The sequence below is a fragment of the Numida meleagris genome, chromosome 3, assembly GCF_002078875.1.
Source record: "Numida meleagris isolate 19003 breed g44 Domestic line chromosome 3, NumMel1.0, whole genome shotgun sequence".
In the NCBI taxonomy this organism is placed as follows: Eukaryota; Metazoa; Chordata; class Aves; order Galliformes; family Numididae; genus Numida; species Numida meleagris.
The window spans coordinates 38,423,419-38,430,998 of NC_034411.1; the positions used below are offsets into that span (position 1 = coordinate 38,423,419).

Below are 7,580 nucleotides of genomic sequence, written 5' to 3' on the forward strand. Positions count from 1 at the left end.
GAGCATGTCAACCCAAATCCTTCCTCCCTGCCAGCTTAGGAAACATGACTGGACCCACAGCTAGAGAACTGCATGTTGGAGCATTGGGTTTTGGTGTGTGGGTGCTCCAGGCTGAGAGTGCCAAGTAGGTGGAGGTGTTGAGATCTTTGCTGTTCTTTGTGGACAAGTCCCATATATTTCTGCAACTGCTGCTTGTTTTGGATTTTGTAAATTGACACTTCTGTTTTCATCTGAGCCTCACTTGAGAATGATTCTTATGACAGTCGTCTAACCACAGGGTGTCTGCTCCCATGGCTGCAGTAATGCTTCAGACCAGGTACTGCTAGCTCCTTAAAACTAACTCTTGTGCACTCTTACCAGTAGGCATCTCAACCCCAGAGGTGTTATCTCACAGCAGCAGGTTGAGTGCTGGTCCTGGAGAGAGATGATGCCCAAGCTTGTCATAGCTGCTGGTAGAGATAGCCATACCTCTCGTGCTGGTGGTGAAACCATGCTGGCGACTTGTAGCAGAAATGCTAAGTCACGGCCTGAACCAGTGACTGAGCACCTGGTGGGAAGGCAGGGCCAACCCAGGGGAGCTCAGGTGCATGCAATGCCCCTGAGTGACCAGAAGGGGTGGAGCCAGGATCCACCCATTCCCAGACCTCACTTAAGGATTGGCAGTGGAGACAAGGGTATTTTGCTGGAGATTCCTGTGTACCTGAGGCTTTCTAAGGGTAAGCAGATTCTTTCCTTTGTTTCTGTGGCTACATGTGTTGCATTTGAGCATATCCTCACTCGCTGCAGCATAGGACTTTGCTACTCTGCTGCAATGGCTGAGCTTTCCATCACGTTATAGTGTTACATGCTCCTTACTGTAGCATGAACTATCACCTCCTGCTTTCACAATGACAAGGTTTCATATCCTTCTAGCAGTAGCTCTTGGTTGGAGCTGCCTGGGCTGCACATCAGCCCTTGCAGCTGCCATCTCCTCATGGACAGGCTAGCTGAGAGATGAGGTTGGACACTGCCCACTGTGCTCCTACTCATGCCTCCTGGCCTGTGTGGTGGAGGGAAGTGGGTGGGTTGGCAGTGGTGGAGTAAGCAGCAGGCACTTCTGTGGGACGTCAGGATGCCTGGAGCCGCCTGGGCTGCTTGCACATGCATGGTGAACAGTAATGCTGTGGCTCTGTCCTGCATTTGCCCCTTTGCTTCTTCCACTTGTGTGTCCAGGACAGATGGACAAGCTGGATGTGCTGCTGTTACCTGCTCAGTTCAGCTGGGGGATGCTCTCCAGAGCAAACCTCCTTGTTGTTCCTACATACTCTGCTTTGGATCGCCTTGTGGGGTGCTCTTAGAGTGCATGGGCTGGATGCCTTGTGCGGGAGACCAAACTGCAAGGTGCTCTTCAGGAGCCCACTGGCTGCCCGCAGAGCCCAACTGCAGTTAGTCTGAAGAAAACCACTAACTGTGTGCCGCATGGATGCCAGGCCATCAGCCCCAGTGCTTTGCCTCAGGCTCACACCAGTACCGGGCCTGTGGTCTCCAGCTACAGTGCTGTGGGTGCTGCGGGGCCGAGTGCTGGAGGACAGGCACAGGGCGTGACCTTGATGGACAGAAGTTTTTTCTGGAGTTGGTACATCATGGGCTGTGGAGTTTTCATCTGTGAGTCAGATGGATCCTCTTAAGCACTAAGTACAGAAAATGGAGGCTGTTTTCATTCTTGTCTCTCCCGGGGAGACTGTGTATGGGTGTCTCCATTTTGCCTTGTCTTTCCTTGCACAGGTTTCCAAGGCCTCTTGTTCTGCAGTAGAAGTTCCTGCCTTTTCATTGACTTAGATGAAGGAACCCTTTGGAGAATGATGTTGTCTGGATCTTAAATACTCAGAAGCATTTGATCATGAGTTTTGGATGACTTCAGGGCTAGATTTACTGATTTACAAAGCTTATATTCCTGCTCTTCAAAACTTGTGAAATATGGATGCAATTTATGTATGGCTGGGAGAGGTGCTGACATGCTCTAAGGATTTTGTTTTGTTTTTAACTGAGTTTTTATAATTTCATGGTTTCTGGGACATTTCACTGGTTCTTTCGAGCAGACCCATGTGGCTTATGAGGAATGTGCTCCAGTGTAGGGAGCTGAAACATTGGGGCAGATTTCTCTGGCCGAAGCAATGCAATTTGCCAGGGATTATGGGGGATTTTGAGAGGACCATAGTGGGGTTTGACTCCGCTGGTAGTGGCATCAGGGTGGCTGGGCACAGCAGCATGCCTGCACAAGGCCTGGGCCCTGAAGTTTCCTGCTGGGGTGGGCAGCCATTGCTGGCAGTGATTTGATGCTGCTGAGCTGGGCAGTGGGGCCCCCACAGGGATGTGCAAGGGGAGCAGGGCAGGGGGATGCAGTGGGCCATGGACTGAGGCTGTGGTCCTGCAGAATGGGTGGGGCTCCTGGAGCTGTGGCAGGGCCCTGAAGGCTTCTGCGGGGCAGAATCTGGCTGGAACTGCTGCTTGCATTCCTCTGGGTAAGCAAGCTGTGTGCTGAGCTGATGGAGCAAAACTTTGGTGCTCCATCCAAAAAAATGCTTTAGTGTCTTGTGGACCACTGTGGAGTTTTTCAAGGCAATGTGGATGGTGTGGAGATGTCCAGGTACGTGGGATGGCTCTGAGACCTCCTCAGTGGCTATGCCTGCTGCACTTGTGGCAGGTATAACACTGCTTTAGCGGAGCTTTGCATAATTTCTTGAAGGGAAGGATTTAGCAAGACAGAAAAGAGGAAATGCAAATGTCTTCCTTTATTTTTAATTTTTTAGTAGGGCAGCCATATGCTCACGATGCCTTCATTCACTCCAGCAGCTGCATGTGGTAGGCACGGTGACCGGAAGCTGCGGTCCAGCTGTGTGTGTAGCTGATGCGAAGTCTGGAAAATAACAAACACAAGCTCTCCAAGCAGGGGCATGGCCGTTACTGCATGCGTGCTGTAATTCAGGAACTAACAGATGTCCCCAAGCTTTGTGCCCAGCCCAAAAGGGACACAAGAAGGGAACTAGTTCAGGGTTTATGCACAGCTGCATGGATCAGATGACACTGTCAGCTGAACCTGCCCCCTAGCCAGTCCTGATTTATCAGAGCAGGAACCCTGACCTTTATTTGGGCACAAAAATACCATCTTGGAAAGCTCTGTAAAGAAGAAGAGCAATGACCATGAGAATTCATGGCATTTCTGTAAGGAAGAGTCTGATTACAGGCTGAGATGTGCAGCTCTCCATGGCTGCATGCCCCTCTCTAGAGTTTGCTGGAGGCAATCCCAGAGATGTTTTTGAGGGGCCAGGCTCACAGGACATTAACATTTCCACTTACATTTATCCAGGGGGTGGTAGGCACTGCTGCACATGATGGTCTTGTCCCCAACTCTGCAAGGCTGAGTGCAGTGGCTGTGTGGCCAGCACAAAATGAGCTGGCAGCTGCCATTGTGTCCTGTGTCACAAAACCACTGTTCACTGGCAGCCCCAGCTTGCAGAGCAAGCTGGGCCATTTTCCTCATTCTTACCTGGAACACAAAACCTGGGCTCGAGCTCTGCTTTCACATGGTGTGATGTCTGAAGATAGCTCTGCAGGTCTGCATGGCCAGGATTTGACCATATTTCAGAACGCAGTTAAAAAGGGGAAGTGGAGAACCCCTGAGGATCTCCTTTCAACCTCATCTTCCCAGGTTGGGCAAATGACACTCAGGACCATTATGGCTGCAGCTGAGCTCTGAACACACACTTCCAGGGCACTGATGCCACGCAGACAGGGCACTGGTTTTTCTGCTATGGGCCTCAGTGAGATGGTAGAGGAAAATGGGCTGCAGCTGGGGTTGTACTGTCAGGTCTGACCATGGGAGAGTGCTTTCTTTTAAGCTAAGGCATTCCTTAATGGTTACCTATTCACAAATGCTCTTCTTTCAGAGTCATAGAATCATGAATGTTGGAAAATACCACTTAAGATCATCTAGTCCAACCATCAATCCATTACCACCATGCCCACTAAACTGTGCCACTCGGCACCACAAGTCTATAGGGTAATTTTCTTTGCCTACTGTGTAAAGCAACAGGGACTTTCCATTTGCAGGAAGAAGGGAGCGCAGGTTGGTGGCTAATGCTCAGAAGTGGCAGCTTGGAGATACAGCCTCCAGGCACTGCCTCAGAGTTCTAATTATGGGCGGCTCTTAATTCCTCATGATTTTTTTCTTCCAAAATGCGCTGATAAAGGCTGAGAATGAATCTTGAAAGACAAGGCACTCGGAGGGACCTCAGCAGCCTCTCTGAAGAGCAGATGTGTTGTGCAATGCTTATCTACAGAAATCTGCAACTGGTTCCCTGGAGGTGGGAGCGTGAGGAGCCTGCTGTTTGCAGCAAGGCCAGGTCTGTGGTGATGGCCCCACGGGAACCGTAGTTTCCCTGCCAGACACAACTCGGTTCAAGACCTTTCTCTCAAGCTTTGCAGCAATGTGCATACCCTCAAATTTCACAGTTTTAGAAAGCACCATAAAAAGCTCATCAGAAGAGCAGGTAGAGTGCCATCCAGTTGCATGGATGATCACAAGGAAATTGGTAGACCAGGAAATGGAAGGACAAGCAGAAGGAGCCAAGGTTAGCGATCATATAATTTATTTGCCACAGGACACGTTCTTCCACTTGCATAGATTTCCCTCATCCTTCTGCATGGTGTCCTGCTGTTCATCTTTGCGGGGAATGACCATGCACATCAGTTTCCTCAGGTGGTCCTCTTTTACCTTGCTCGTCCTGGAGATCCTGAAATGCAATGGTACCTGCAGTGTCATTTCATTAACACAGCTCGTTCTTAATGGCCCAACAATATTTATTTAGGTCCTGTGGCCCAACAGGGGAAAAAATGGCTCTTTTAGCACTAGAAGCCCAATGGAAAGAGTGGCTTATGAGAGGAACAAAGTTTTGGGAAGAGAGGAAAAGTCAAATGAGTGCAAACACCAAAGCTATTCCCTTGCTTGAAAGGAATACTGAGAAAACTTGCTCAGTGGGTTGTGATGAGCTCATTCAGTCCACTAGATTACTGGAAAAATCTTTCACTTTGAGAAGTATGCATGTGTCTGTGTTGAGTCAGAACCTGGCAGAGCAGCTTTAGTACACATTTTTGTTACAAAAAAGTCCCTTTTGTCTTCTGTGAACCTGAAAAATTTCTGGCCTGAATAGGCTCTGTTTCAAAGTTTTTTGCACAGAAAATGTAGGCACTGCACTGCTGCATTCTGTAGGGAACCTGGTATCTCTGGGCCTAGGGTGGGTTGGTTTTCTTACCTGCAACACTTTTCTCCAGTGTTGTGCATCCCTTTATTGCTGTCCAGGCAGCTTTTATGCAGTGTACAAGTAGCAGTGCCTGAAAACATTGCAGGCACACCCCTGCACATGCTCCCACAAGGAGTTCACGTTTCCAAAAGGTTGCTGTAAGCATAACAATTTTTTTCTGCTGAACTTCTTGGCATAGTTTCAGTGCAAAGCTGGCAGCTCTCGTACGATGAATGCAGCCTGCAGTATAGGGGCTCAGAGAAAATAACAAGATCTGTGACACTGAGAAAACACAGTCACAGACACCACAGCACTACGCTGGGATGAGCACAGTAGCTGTGGGGAGGGGTCACGGTCAAATATGCTATTTCAAGCAAAATCTGAGAGGAGGATGTGTGCTTGGCCACAGGAAGAGCGTTGTCTTAGAGTATTTATCATGCAATGCGAAGAGAAGTACATACAGCAAGCCCTTATGATTTCTGTTTCCAGCAGCCTTTTTCATCCTCTGAAATGACTTGCATGTATTTTCTCTTTACTATTTGCAGTACGGCAGCAACTGCACCCCGGCCTTGTTGATGGAAAGCTGGAGGCTCCGGGTGGTGTGAGCCACGCTGCCGTCACCAAGCTAACCTCCCCATGCCTCTTGCAGGCAGACAGAGACAAGGAGAGAAAAAAATGTCCGGTGACGTCAATCAAGACCACACTCTGCTGGATAATATTACTGTGTGCCTCAACCGCCCACTCCCTTTAATTTACTAGAAGCTAAGCAAGCTGTTTTGAAACCCATAGCTTCCAGCGTGTTTGCGCCGCTCTCCCTCAGCCAAAGGCCAGTAATTGTGAGGAGCTTGAAAGCTACCTGATGCCTCGTTCAAAGCACTGAAGCAGAGGGGATTTCCATGAGTAATAATTTCACTCTGTGCCTGCGCAGCGCACCGTAGGCTAGAGTAAATTGATCCAGCTGCTTGCAAGGCTGGATGGAAAAGTGCCCGGGGGGGCCGGGGTGCAGCACCAGATGGAGCTGGATGTCGTCACGTGGGGCTCCCAGCTGCTGGGCATGCTCCAGCCTGGCTCCCAGCAGCAGCTCGGCCTGCCGGGCTGCACCGGCTCGCCGCGTGTGGTTGGGTCGCCAGCGTGTGTTGCAACATCTTCTCTTGTAATGAAGAGGATAATTTTGGATTAGCCAGAACTGTTGTCGTCTTTTGCTCAGCTGTAATCTTCTCCGTGACAATGGCTATAAAAGCCTGTGAGGGGCCAGCTGCCTCCACAAATAACCAGAACTGGCGGGATTAACCTGTAACCCGGGGCGGCGTATACATGCATCCCACTAGCCAGATGGCAGAGTTCAAAGATCCGCTCACTTCCTGGCCGAGGTTGCACAAGTTAATTTTTATCCTTGTTAAAAAGAAGTAAGAAGCGAAAACATAGCAATAAAATGTGTGCTCCTTGCTATCTCTGGTTTTAATCACACTTATTTTGTTCCTTTGCATTTTGCTATTAAATAGGTTTGGGGGAATGTTAGGAAAAGGAATTTTTTTCCTCTCTTCTGGCGCTGTTTAAAATCCTGCTTGGTGTCTTTGTTATTTTACTGGGGTGTTTGTGTGATCAATTCAATTTAGTCCTTTGGCAAGGAGTACGAAATAAGAGGAACTAATTAAAATAGCAGGAATGCAATTCACCATTTTTTTTTCAAAATGAGCAATTCAATTAGAGGCACAGCGAGAGCTGGCACCCTGGATCTGGAGGCTCCCACACGGAGGCTCCTGCAGGTCTGAGGCTGCTGCAGCTGGAGCCTTCTGGCTGGCAATGTGGTGAGGGCACTGCACTCAGGCAGTGCTGCAGCACGGGGATGTTGTGGCACCCGTGTTTGTACACGTGCTAGAGCAAGAGTCAGCGTATCTAACTCCGAGAGCACTCTCGGTCCTTCCTTGGCCTTGAACATCTGACTTTCCTCCTATGCTCAGTGCTAATTGTGACAAGAAAGGCTGTGGAGCGCAAGGTTCTGATAAGCAGCGGTGTGCACTGCTATCATGTGGCTGTCATGATGTGTAAGCAAAGGGGTGCATCCCAGCCAGCAGATTGCAGGAGCAGGAGGGGAAGAGTAAAGTTCGTGGGCTGTTTTTGTGACGGTTTGTCCTCGCTGGCTGAGCCATTAATGAGCATGGCTGTGGAGCTGCTGGCAGTGTGCCTGTGAGCCTGCAGGTACCCTTTGGGAGAGCAGCACTGGGAGTTCCAGGCAGGGAGTTTATGATTAATTTTGCAGGCATTTATTGGGCAATATGTAATGGCCACTGGCCAGCTCAG

At 49.5% G+C, this 7,580-nt stretch overlaps 1 long non-coding RNA gene across 1 annotated transcript; it reads left to right on the plus strand.

Annotated features, from left to right (window-relative positions):
* LOC110396932 lies at nucleotides 378–7,045 on the plus strand. The gene is made up of 2 exons (XR_002437374.1): nucleotides 378–716; nucleotides 5,825–7,045. It is a non-coding gene; the product is annotated as an uncharacterized LOC110396932 (long non-coding RNA).